Source organism: Schistocerca piceifrons, chromosome 8 (genome assembly GCF_021461385.2).
Source record: "Schistocerca piceifrons isolate TAMUIC-IGC-003096 chromosome 8, iqSchPice1.1, whole genome shotgun sequence".
Lineage (NCBI taxonomy): Eukaryota > Metazoa > Arthropoda > Insecta > Orthoptera > Acrididae > Schistocerca > Schistocerca piceifrons.
In genome coordinates, this window is record NC_060145.1 from 436,540,644 (window position 1) to 436,555,274 (window position 14,631).

The window sequence follows — 14,631 nt, forward strand, 5'->3', positions numbered from 1 at the left end:
TCTATGAATACATCACAATTTAAGTATACTGTTCACACTGAAACAAAAAAATTCTAGAATCTTCATGCTGCACAAAATCTCAGATAATGTACTACCGTCTTGAATCATTTACTTACAGTAATATTCCGGCAAACCCGGCCAGTCGCCGTCCCAGGGATTCTCTTCTTCTTCCACAGGATACTTACCACCACAGGAGCCTTGAATTAAGTTAAGAACTGCCTCCAGCTCATCCCTGGAGTAACTGTGTACCAGTGGTACACAGCGACAGTCCTCCAGACCACCTCCTGTCTACAAAACAATAAAATAATATGTGAGATTCATGAAATATGTAATCTAAGAACATTTTAGCAACGTGTGTAAATCCGTAAAACGAATTACAGCAATAGTGATATTCTCCTAAAGCACTATTTATAATGCGAATACACACAGAAAAGCAGAATATTATTCACACAAATGCTGGTGAAACAATTTTAAAGTCGATACTCACAGGTTCATGCTGATTACGTGCATAGTTCGGAGATAGTAAATTTGTAATTGACAAGCCAGCAACGGCCATACCTGTGTACAGACCATTGTAACGTGAATCAAAAAATTATAATTTTATCAAACACGTTTACCGGAACGGTAGAAAATGAAAAAAACACATTAATTGAAACAAATATAGTCGGAAACGTAAGAAATAGAGATGCGAACGTGGATACACAGGTAACAGGTAGACCTAAAAGTGGGAGGGATACAATATGGGTGCGCAATTCGAGTGTCTACGTGAATACATTTATGTTAACTCGTATTTATCTACACGCCTTTACATTCATAAAGACACAATTACTCACATAAGACTTCCCTACATGTGTTGCCAATTCATATCGAATGCAACGATTCTAACACTAAAGGTCTTTACGAGGGCTTACATCTATCTAAAAACAAAGTAACGTCAACGTATCAGAAATAATAGAAAATTCGTAATTCTCATTAACTTGCTATCAGCGTTTTTACTTCGCTTCATGAGATGCAATATCAAATTCTGTTTAGATGCCACAAACTCCCGTAAATGCAGTACAACAAGAATCACATGCAACTAATGCCGAAGGAATAAAAAAATAAATAAAGGTGACGAATCGCTTTGTGTCGCAGGAAAAAGTGTAATATCGCTGGACGGTAACCAAAAAACGTTCGCCGCATCGTATTTCGATCTGCTAAATGCTGGGCAACTGCTTAAGTTGTCATGTCATTCGTTACAATATCAAATGTCGTACGCGCATAACACGACGTACAGGACATATGTAGCTTTTACACACGTAAGTCTGAGCCGAAATGGAAATTCGGCTTACCATTGTTCGCAATCCAAGAGCACTCGGCTCGCAAGGCATCGCATCGGCAATCTTGAGCCAACTGACAGGGATCGTTTCCCCGGAAATGAATTTACCGGTCGTCAACTGTCTTCATTTGTTGCGTGCGCAATGACGTAACGTGGGTGCTATGTGCATCCGATTCAGCGAGAAGGCACGTCATATGGGAACTGCTTTCGCATCTGCTAGAACAATGTTCTGAAGTGGAACGTTAACACGAGATAGTTATTTCACTGAATGCCTGGTTTTATCAGTCTTTGTATATATTTTAGTGTTTCTACTTTTAATTCAATATATGAATGAGCAACATTACTTTGATATTGTTTTACAAGAAATGTGTCTAGCGAATATAGTGATTCAGGATACTAATGCACCGGCATTGTCCGTCGAATGGTGTGGTACCGAAATGTAACTTACTGATTTCATTAGTCGTAATAAGTAAACCACCTAATTTCTAAAATCGCTTTGACACAACTTGCCTCTTAGATATGAAAACGAAATGATGGTGGTGCTGTAAATATCGACCAGTCAGTAATATCCAAGATGTTGGCCAATCGAAGCCGCGGGCAGCAAACTACAGATATCGAAAGTGCGATTCTAAATCGATCACGTGACGGGGGCCGGGCGTCATGATTAATTATTTTTGGGATGCTAGGGAATCCAAACGATTTACGACAGTAGTAAGTGGGATTGTTTCAGATTGAAGGCGTTTCTTCGGCCGATTGCCTCACGTGGAAGAATCTAATTCCATGGTTGTGCAATGTAGAAAATTGTTTGAATTTTTATCGGAAATGTGGCACTCTACCCATATGAGTTTACCCATGTTACGGCAAAAACGGAATGCTTCCAGTAGCATACGTATGAAATGGACTCTCTCATGATGACAACGCCGACGACGAGTGAGGTAAGTCGTTTATTTGTAATTACAACTATTTTAGCAACTCTCTTATTTTGTCGTGTCTGTAGCAACTACTATAAACATGCCCATAACGCCCGCCACCACATAGCGTAATCGATGTAGAATCGCAGATTCGATATTTACCGTTTGGTACCCGCGGCTTCGATAGGCAAACATTCTTGGAAATTACCTACAAGTCAATAGAGCAGTCCAACTCAGGACACTACGATGTCTCTGTCGTTAGGCCTGCATCGATAACAGAGGCCACTGGAGTAAACATCGTGTCACAGTCGAGACAACATATTCGTCTTTATTCCGTATTAAATTCCACATTTTCCAGTGCCTGAGGATTTAGTGCATATGTAATCCGTCAGTTCTGCCGGGGCTCCAGGCTACACGAGCCTTGTTACTCCTACCGAGAGAAATATACCAATATTCTTACGCTATGTTAGCCTTTAGCTCCTAGTCGCTACGTAAAATAGGAAGAATATTAAACTACTAGTAAAATGCGTTCATCAACTCAGCACCTGTACAATAACGTATTACCGACTAGCATCAAGCTAAGGTATGAACAAAAGTACTAAGGATTATTTGTGGAATCTACGTAAATAATTCCAAGTTTCTCTTAATTCAGACGGTAATAGGGTGGTCAAACATGGAGTGCCTCCATTTCTGCGCACAAATGTTTTGATTGTTGCTTATAGACACGCACGCTGCAGTTGACAGCATTGAAGACCACTGGTCTGGTAAGCAACGTCCAGCACTGAGGCAGCTGTTAGGAGACTAAGCTGGGACTGTTGTCGCTCCGTGTTGGAGTTGAAGACTGGGAAGACCACTGACCGGCTAAAGGAAAATTTCCCCCGAACTTAGAGCGGGCAATGACACATTTGACAATTTTCTGAAACGTAAGTAGAACGTGACACATGGGAGTGTTTGTGGTGAAACAAGTAGATTTCGCATAAACCAAACTGAGAATTACACTGGAAATACTTTTTCCGGAGAGAGAGAGAGAGTTGGGCGGGGAGGGGGGGGGGGCATGCAGTGCCTGCCTCAAGATGACAGTATATTCCAATACGTTGTGAATGTCAGTTAAGCAAAAGATAGGTCGTTAATTGATGCTGTGGTTGAATTTGGAATTTAGTGAAAGGAACACTTGCAGCAAGGCCCATATTCCAAGTAGCAGTGGACAGACTGCCAGGAATCGAAGAAGACACCTGATAGATTCGGAGATTCTTATGGTTGAGTTCAAAACGAAGCAGGAGTAAAACTTTTTATCGATGTAAGTCATGTCCATGAATCGAAGCGAGCCAGAAGGTAGCATTGCGGCGAGCCAAAGACATTTACCAGGGAATGATTCTTTAATTCGGTTATTTTCGGACGCCATCTTTATCAAGGCGTTGAAAATGTGATAGAATGATCGCTTAGATTATTTCACTCTTAAAACGCGGTTCCAGCTTGTTGATTCAGTAATTGGAACAACGTCAATGTTTTGTGATTTCACCATTGTAGTTAGTGCCCGTCATTATCCCAAGGGCATTATTACCTTTGATATGGCAATTTATCTATTCCATATTACAACCCAGTATAGCTGGATTGATTACGTAACCGAATTGGTATTATCAAACGAATCCACTACATTATTTTGTAATCGTAATACAAATTTCATTTTCACACACATATTAGTCTCAGCAATCGAGGTAGCAGCAACAGCACATTTTATAATATTTGTGCTGTCTGTCCTGTGATCCCGGTTCTCTCAACACACCTCTAATAAACGAGCTGAATGAGGCTGTTATGATATGATTTTCTGTAAACAGCGTGATGGTGAGACAGACAAGGCCACGTGATTAATGTCTGTGCTTTTGTTACCTGCAAATAGCAGCAATATTGTGTATCGTAAGATCCAGCATCTTGTTAATCTAGCTGACAATGTCTCAGCAACCGACGTCTGACATTTGATGCTACGCACTCGGATAACAGTACCATGTCCCTCCCTCCCACCTTGCGGATGTCTTAACCGTTGGGATAGTGACGCCACATTTCACTGTGCTCATACTATTTAATTGTCGACACATGTGTGGGTGGAGAAGAGCAGTGTGTGTACCGTTCGCCATTTATAACTGGGTGAGACGTTCGAAGTGGCCACCGCGACATGTACAAGTAGAGTGGAATACTGACCAACATGAAATCATTCCCTGCACACAGGGCTTCCGTCGCAGCAGGTTTCGTATCAAGAACACACAAGAATTAGATTATGAGATACAAACGGCTGTTAAATCTTCGAACAAAGCTCGGTCTGCGAATTAGTTAATGTACTTTTCCATTCGACGTACATACCAGCATGTTTCGGTATGTGGAACTATGACTGAACTGATGTACAGTGGTGACGTCCTCGACGCTTAGTTACATCCTTGTATCGGTCCAGTGGTAGTGTGTATCCTCGTACATAAGTGTTCGAATATCTGCTATTTGCCTTACAGATCAACATCTGCAATAGTGTCCCAGTCATCACCTGGATGTCCCCGTCTAAATCGCAGAGGACACAGCGAGTTCTTCTCATGAGGTGATCTGATACTCGGAGTACCATTTATGTGCTGATCATAAATCTGCAACGCAATTATCGCCTATGAAATTGTCATTAAACTCCAATGAGTTGGAAGTTTTCGATGAGGTGGTTGACGTTCCAGACTTGAGTCTCACAAAATACTTTCCTCACGTGATCCATGGTATTCTAGTAATGCATATTTCCTGAGATATCCTACAAAAATTTTCTTTCTTCATTTCTGAGGGAATAAAACGGACATGAATGTTTTTCGTGAAATGAGTAGACTATCTAAACGAAGAAAGTTTACTCTCCCTGAGTATTGTTAGTATAGATTTCTGGCCAAGAGGTATTAATGTGAAAACCATCATAAAACTAAAGTATGATCACTGAGTAATGGAGATATGCTTGTAGCGATTAATAGGAAAGACACCAAAAATTTATTAGCGGCTATATTCTACAGGTGTGGAAGACGTATTTAACACATGCACAAGAAACATGAATCTGGGGCGCTGGAGCTAATGCTGTGAGGTGACATGTATTGAGCAATATTTTAAATGTCTTATAATTATCTAAAGCAATTGTCGTAGCCTATGTGAGTCTTCAACGTCCCCTCTTCCGTTATTTACCACGTCAATTGGAGACAACAAATTATCGTAGCTGCTACTGTGTAGTAAATAATTACGTTGCGAGGCTAAGTTGTGTTTGACGAATTAATTCGCACATATGGCAGTCTTTAGGGAGTGGGTGTTGGCGATATAGTCTCAAAGAAGAAATGCACTCAAATTCAGAGGATGGAGTTTTAGAGAAGTCTCCCGATAGGTTAGATGAGTGTGGTGGAATTATTCTCTGAAAATAATGCAAATTATTTCTGTTCAGCTTCATTCATAGCGGAATAGCATCTACAGTTATAGTGATTCATTTACATTTTTTCTTTAGTTTAAATGAAGGATGCTTCAAAGTACATAGTGTGTGGGAAGAAAAATAGATTAATTCTGGAGAAACCGAAACCAATCATTGGAAATCATTCGCTTGGTAAACTTTTAACAGTTGGAAATATTAGTGGGGGGAAATACAATGTATGGGTGTTGTGCTTGCTAGTAAAACGTGCATATTATAAAAATATATGGAAAATGTAAGAAAATAAAATCACTCACACAACATTGTTCCACTCCATATGCTTACTATGGAGACAAGGTTTTACTTTATCGTAATACGGACAGTATTATGCAAGTTATACTTACACAAAGAAAGAAAAGCATATTAAAAGTACTCTTAGTGAGATGCTGACCATATCATTATGCTAACATACACATCCCGGCGTTTGTAATTGTCCGTACAGTTTGCCGTATCTGTCGACACTGAAGATATGTGAGAATAGCCTATGGCAAATTTTGGAAAACAACGAGTTGTGCACGTTAAGTTAACAGTACATTTTCTACTATAAAATCAACAATATACTTCTGGCGTTATTAGGAAGTACATCTTACTGCAGAAAATTATAGTAAAATCTAAAGTAATATTTTCGGCAACTGAATTCCATATGTCTACAAAGCAAAATCCATTTCATAAGTTGACGTGCTTCTTACATGTAAAGTAGAGGGATGATATTATTCTCGTAGTTTCAGCGTGGTGCGAGTCGTTTATATTCCACTGTGTATGTGTTTGTCTATGAGAAAGATGTGCCTAGAGCCATTTGCGACATTGTACTTAAGTTTATGCGATTATTTTACGACCAAACATCTTTTTCCATTTTTATCTGACGTTGGAGGTTAAATTATGTTCTTTTGAAAAGTACGTAGGAAAAGTACCAAAATAAGTCTCATTTGTTTTAGGCATATGTGGGTTTAGGATAATGCATGCTCTCTCACTGCTTAGAGCATCAATTTGCATGTTTTACATGTTATGGCCCACACAGGGTATAGACAGGAGAGCTTATCTAAGCAAAATGCAGACATCATCGGTTCTCAGTGTAATCACTGCAATTATAAACTGCGAAGCGTGTGATATGAGTGATCACGTGGACATGTGAGCATATACCACAACGAAATTAACTCATCCAAGGATACTGGTGGGAACGTCCTCCAAGAAAATGTCTTCAGGTAATTCAAAACGATATGCAAACGCTCTGCGTTGATGATGATGATGATGATAACTTCCTGAACAGCCTTAACGGTCACTTTGCGATAGCCAAATGTTATGCAGTCACAGAATTGTGTATCACTGCTTGCCTTATGATTCCTCCATCGCTCACCGATAATAATGCAATTCTTATGAGAAGTAGGTGACTTAAACCTAATAGAGCATTCTAAGAAGGAAACCGGAGTGTATTAAAACCAAATGTGATTTGCCTAATGAAGTGACCAGTGGCACTGGTTCCCCTGCTAGGTAGCACTATTCTCACCTCCACTTCGAATCTAACTAGCGACCATGGTGCCGTCGTAAACACTGATGCGCCTTGTGTTTTCAACCGAATCCCATTCACGCCAATGTCTCGTGAACATGGTTCTCTCTATGCTCTGACACAAGTAGTTGTAGCTATTCATGTCTTCTTTTATTTTAATGCATATGTTTCTCAATAAGGCATGCATGTTAAAACTTTGTTGTACGCCAATGGTTTCCCCACAATTCATCAAAGTAAGACACGCCCTGACGACGACAAGTTGCGGTATCGGATGTGCCACGTCCGCTTTCTACACAATTGCTTCAACGTCTCAAGACGTCTTAAACTGTCCTAATGGAAGTCGATAGAAAAATTTCTCGGCCTTGTTTGTTTTGCTGCACATGTGTACTATGTAAGATGTCAGGTCTCGCTATTACTTAATTGTTTAATACTGATGTGAGAATTTTGAACCCCAGACAATAGTTATGCGATAATTTTGAATGCCAGACACAATCACAACACGAAACTTTTGTGCTGCTCATTAAAAAACGTGATTTCACTTTTTGCAGAATGTTGTGGTGCAATCTGGATATACTTCTGTTTTACGTAAATCCCTTTGGTGAATGGATTTAGCAAAAAAGCTTACCACTGCTAGAGAATGGTAAGACAGTAATCACTGGAGTGTTCCGTGTGTCCCAAAACATTTACAAAGGCTGGAGGCTGCTCTCGGACACGTCCACTTCTCTCAGGACATTATTTCACCGTAGGACTTGTTTAATTAAAAAATTTTGGGCCTCACAAATAGAGAACAACTAATAAACATGAAGATAAGGAATCTCACAGCTGATATGACTGAAAACCTTGCAACTCATTCAGAAATCGAAAAATGGTAAAGCAACGGTCTTGATGATATGAAAGACAAAATGCGTTGCTTACACAAGTTTTCCCGCTCTGCTTGGCACCTAGATGACACACTTACCGCTACAACGTGTCACTCATGTCCACTTCAACATTTACTTTAGTAGCTCAGTGTCAGCATACCGTTCTCCCGGCCGTTATGATGGTATGCTTGACCGAAGCCGCTACTATTCCGTCGAGTAGCTCCTCAGTTGGCATCACGAGGCAGAGTGCATCCCGAAAAATAGCAACAGCGCATGGTGGCTTGGATGGTCAGCAATCCAAGTGCAGACCACGCCCGACAGCGCTTAACTTCGGTGATCTCACGGGAAGCTGTGTATCCACTGCGTCAAGGCCGTTGCCACGTGGTAGAGATGTGTAGTACTAGAAAACGATAGTCTCTCGTGACCGCAAATTCCATTGATTACAGTTAGATTTTGGTTTACTAAATTCATTCACACACAGAGAAAGTTCAACTAAGTGTGCTCTTAGGCAAGGGAAATTGTAGGTGCATTTTCTTTTCTAAATCTGATCCTTCACGCATGCCGCCATTTGTTTGTCAGATTTCGTGCGCGAATACTGTCACCTGTTGACTGTCAAAAAGAGATTTCAGTTACCCCACAGTAAAGATTTTGAGTTACTATTTAGTACATGATCAAAAAATTCAGTGTGGAGTAAATTAAATTCTGATGTGGTCCAGTTCATTAATGATTTATAATAATGTTCTCTAAAACATGGAAACGCTATTCCAATCACATTGAAGATACTTCAATGATTTCTGCTTCGATTTTCATTGTTGTCGTCAGCAGTCTACGAATTATAATGTTTTTTTTTTCTCTCTCTTAACGGAGTAATACATGTATTTTACATGAGATCTTTGTGTATCTCGTAATTGATTCATATGTTGGGAAAATTCACAAAACGTTTGTCTGTAATGACGTTTAGAGAAGCGGAAGGATGAAAGTACCCGATTTTTCAAAACAAAGAATCCGTTGCTTGGCGCACTCGCATTTTCATACGACTCTTATTTAAAGAGAAAGAGTTCACGATTCCAGAATTTGTTAATATGCATTTCAGTTAGATATATGCATTCAAGGAAAAACAAAAAAAAATGGTGATGGTGAAGTGGAGCTGCCGACATTACAATTTGCAACTCAGAACGTCGCTCACTGAGCCACACGCGTCATTACGACTCACAAGCGGACACTGTTATATATAATAATGGCTGATATTTTCGAAGTCACTTTTTTTCCTTCCTGTGACAAAAAATCTATCGACGTGGTATGTTACGCAGGATATTCAAATAAAAAGTTTTGAGAGATTATGGAGGCTTTAATATGCATAAAAGGACGGGAACAAATTTACTATAAACATTCGCCGTAATTTTCATATGCTGCATTCTGTGTTGTGGCACACCATTATACTTCTGTAACTACACTCCTGGAAATGGAAAAAAGAACACGTTGACATCGGTGTGTCAGACCCACCATACTTGCTCCGGACACTGCGAGAGGGCTGTACAAGCAATGATCACACGCATGGCACAGTGGACACACCAGGAACCTCGGTGTTGGCCGTCGAATGGCGCTAGCTGCGCAGCATTTGTGCACCGCCGCCGTCAGTGTCAGCCAGTTTGCCGTGGCATACGGAGCTCCATCGCAGTCTTTAACACTGGTAGCATGCCGCGACAGCGTGGACGTGAACCGTATGTGCAGTTGACGGACTTTGAGCGAGGGCGTATAGTGGGCATGCGGGAGGTCGGGTGGATGTACCTCCAAATTGCTCAACACGTGGGGCGTGAGGTCTCCACAGTACATCGATGTTGTCGCCAGTGGTCGGCGGAAGGTGCACGTGCCCGTCGACCTGGGACCGGACCGCAGCGACGCACGGATGCACGCCAAGACCGTAGGATCCTACGCAGTGCCGTAGGGGACCGCACCGCCACTTCCCAGCAAATTAGGGACACTGTTGCTCCTGGGGTATCGGCGAGGACCATTCGCAACCGTCTCCATGAAGCTGGGCTACGGTCCCGCACACCGTTAGGCCGTCCTCCGCTCACGCCCCAACATCGTGCAGCCCGCCTCCAGTGGTGTCGCGACAGGCGTGAATGGTGGGACGAATGGAGACGTGTCGTCTTCAGCGATGAGAGTCGCTTCTGCCTTGGTGCCAATGATGGTTGTATGCGTGTTTGGCGCCGTGCAGTGAGCGCCACAATCAGGACTGCATACGAATGAGGCACACAGGGCCAACACCCGACATCACGGTGTGGGGAGCGATCTCCTACACTGGCTGTACACCACTGGTGATCGTCGAGGGGACGCAGAATAGTGCACGGTACATCCAAACCGTCATCGAACCCATCGTTCTACCATTCCTAGACCGGCAAGGGAACTTGCTGTTCCAACAGGACAATGCACGTCCGCATGTATCCCGTGCCACCCAACGTGCTCTAGAAGGTGTAAGTCAACTACCCTGGCCAGCAAGATCTCCGGATCTGTCCCCCATTGAGCATGTTTGGGACTGGATGAAGCGTCGTCTCACGCGGTCTGCACGTCCAGCACGAACGCTGGTCCAACTGAGGCGCCAGGTGGAAATGGCATGGCAAGCCGTTCCACAGGACTACATCCAGCATCTCTACGATCGTCTCCATGGGAGAATAGCAGCCTGCATTGCTGCGAAAGGTGGATATACACTGTACTAGTGCCGACATTGTGCATGCTCTGTTGCCTGTGTCTATGTGCCTGTGGTTCTGTCAGTGTGATAATGTGATGTATCTGACCCCAGGAATGTGTCAATAAAGTTTCCCCTTCCTGGGACAATGAATTCACGGTGTTCTTATTTCAATTTCCAGGAGTGTAGTTTCTGTGTATGTGACTGGATTACAGCTCTGAATGGAAGCCTACTACTCAAGACGGGACAGGGCAGGTATGGTCTTCTGCTACGGGAATGCAGACGGAAGCAGCATAAGGGCATGTAATCTCTATGTTGCAAACTAAGGACGACACCATATACCAACTGCAAAGATGTTTAGCATCCAGTTTTAGTGCCTTTCGGAAACGGGGTCCTTTGTACTAAGAGCACAGGATCATGGCTGACCTAAAAAAGCTTCCCCAAATGATATGGAAAATGGTTATTAGAACATCTGTACGACAACACTCCAACGAATGCTGTGGAAGGTATTCACAAGTGTGTTGTCTGGAGAGCCCTGCATGAACAGTAGCTCTGACCCTGACGTATGGAGCGAGTCCAGGCTCTGCTGCCAAACGAGCGACATGCCAGGTAGGAGTTCTGAAAGTCGTTTCTCCAAACGAGTGCTCATGATCATTAGTTAACAGGGCAAGTGTTGTTTGCTGATCAGGTGAGCTTCTGGAGAGACGGTATTCTAATTTTCCGTTATATCCATATACTGGCTGAAAGTAACTTGGACACACATCGAGAGAGACAACACCGGGACCCTTTTAGTATCCATATTTCAACAAGTGCCAAATGGGACAAGCCACATTCTACAGAACAATTTTACTGTTGCTAAATACAGTCAATTCCATCAGATCCCGTTACCTGTGTTACTGTAGAATTTGTCATTATATGAAAGACTGAAATCGAACTACGTCCATGATGGGGCAGCGACCTATTTTCAACTTTGAGTGAGGCTGCACATAGCCCGAGTCTTTTAGGAGTGATGCATTGGTTTGCAGTAGCCAACATCTTGATCAACCCATTCTCCTGAACTTGACTCTGTGGACAGGCTTTAGGGCCAAGTAAAGACCTTGGTGTATGCAGTCCCCAGAATAATGTGTGTACCGTATGACAATGCGTGTTACCGCCTGTGACATAATCCCAGAACAACTAGGGGTGTGACAAACAATGGGTTATTCCATGAGACCTTGGGTGGATGACAGTGCTACAATGGCTGCCAGTAGCGTTGGGCAGATGTTGTGATGACTAGTGCATGACCATTGTAATAATTGACAGTAGTAATACTAAACCATATATCCGAAGAAAGGCATTACGAGCACTGTTTATAGGAAGTTTTGCCTTCCCTTGTTACTTACTACATGCTCTCTGTAAATACAGAAATCTTTTTAACAAACAGAGTGTGGACTGAAATCGTTTGCCAAGACGATTATTTCAGCGAGTGGAGATTTATTTATAGGAAATACTCCAGAAGCAACCAACTACAAATGTGAAAAACGTGTGGCAACAAATTCACTCGGAGATGGTGTGTAATGCATTCAGATACATGAAGTTTCAGATCACCCACTTCCTTCTGATTGGAATTTTCAGAAAACATCTAGGAGGCAAATACTTTACACCAAGGCAAACATTAATTTTATATACACTCTTCATCACAAAAAATCAAACTTCAGATTTCAAACATTAGTGAAGGAATCCTCCGCCCAACTAACCTATGCAGCAGGTAGCTTCGAAATGGGTTGAAGTTTTATATGCTGTTTTGGTCATTGTCGTTCTATATAGTTTTCTACTCATGTGGTCTACAAAAAAACATGGAATTACATCACATGCATTGACCCATAGACTCACAGTTGCCATTTTATATAGTTTTCTACCCATGTGGTCTACATAAAAAGTGTTGAATTACATTACAAGCATTGACCCACTGACTCACAGTAAGGGAGAAAATCTAAATGGACGGAGGTTGCCGCTCACCATACATAAAAAAAACACTTGAGTGGGGAGGGGTTAGGAAGGAGGGGCAGACAGCCATGCAGAAAGGACTCTCTGAGCAGTGATCTGTTTTAATTTCAGTGCTTCCTTCTCTCCCTGTCCTCTTTTTCAGAACAGTGATTATGAAAAGGTGGGGCAGTATTAACATTATGTGTCGTCTTACTTCATTCATGTAACGCAATCAAATATTGTCGACTGACAGCAACACTAGATGCTAGTGCTGTATAAAATTTTTCATTCCACAATAGAAAGAAGAGGGAGCACAAAACGTAGTCAGACATTAATGTATAAATGTGAATGTACATGATATTATTTAAACGAATATTTAAGAAAGTATTTCATGAAATAGTGTGTTAGATTTTCTGGGTGTGGTGAAAGTAGACAACTCCTAATTATCCATCCATATCAAGCCTACTAAGAACATTCAAAATGACCAAGTCATCTTATTTTATTTTCAGTTTAACAATATATAGAAAAGTGCCTACCAGTCAAATGCAGGAAACAAAAGCCTTTAAGTGGAATAGAATGTGATACTTGTATTTGTTATTAGTTAACAATACACATCACTAACTGTACAATTAAGTTTTAAGTTAAAGAGCACAAATAAAAAGCACATACAGATTAGCTGGATGCAGAAACTGAAAGTAACATTCATTATACATATGTGTCAGTTAACAGTGTGTTTAAATGCCCAAAAGCACGCTCGTAACACGAAATCAAAGACTTCTGAAAAAGTATCAGGAAAAAAATGGTGTTAACACTTAATCCTCATAACTAAACTATGTAAAGAAATCTAATACAAATGCTGAAACTACCTGTTGTCATCAAAACTAAGCGTAAACCAGTGATATGGACCACGGATTTTTGTTAAAGAACCTTTATGTACACTGAACGATGGAGATAGAAAAAATAAATGTTTCTATCCTGGCCAGAAAACTGAATGGAAAGCATAGAGAACATTTAGCTAGTAGAGAAGCCTCTTGCAGATGAAGTACATGTAAATACCGCAGTTGCAAAATGCTGTATAAAATACTATTACATGTTTACATTAACGATAGCACAGAATGTACCACATAAGTTAGTACAAGTGTGTTCACATTTTAATTACTGCTAAATATCGAGATACACACAATATTTGTACCTGTGATAGTACACAAATTGACAACAATTAGCAAAGCTACATATAGGAACGGAAAAACATGAACTTCTGGATAACAATGAAACATAAACTTGAAAACTCAACACAAATTAGACATTCGTAAACTGAGTCCCAAATATAAAATTTTTTGCTGTGTATCTTGATGTAATTGTTCAGTCTAGAAAAAGTATCAAAACTACACGCAAAGGAAAACATTTTCAGACGGAACCTCGGTCTTCTCCATACTGCTGTTTTCTTCAGCTGCGAGTCCGGCCATCCTGATTTAGGTTTTCCGTGATTTCCCTAGATCATTTCAGCCAAATGCTGGGATGGTTCCTTCGCAAGGGCACTGCCGATTTCCTTCCCCATCCTTCCTTAATCCGAGCTTGTGCTCCGTCTCTAATGACCTCGTTGTCGACGGGACGTTAAACACTAATCTCCTCCTCCTCCTCCTCTTCAGCTGCCTCTGCTGAGGTGTTACTACACTCATTTTCTTCTGTGGGATGCTGATGGCATAGATAGGGTTTCTACTTTTTCGGCTTTGTAGCTACTCGAAAAAAATTACTGGTGTGGCCTTGGACTTGTGTTTCATCGAGCCATTGACACTCACTTTCTCCACCTGGTCATCAGTGAAATCATTCTACAATAAAGAAAGGAAAGAAAACATTTGTATCATGATATCATAAATATATGTATAGGCACGACTACATTGAAGAGAGAAAGAAAGAGGAAGACAAA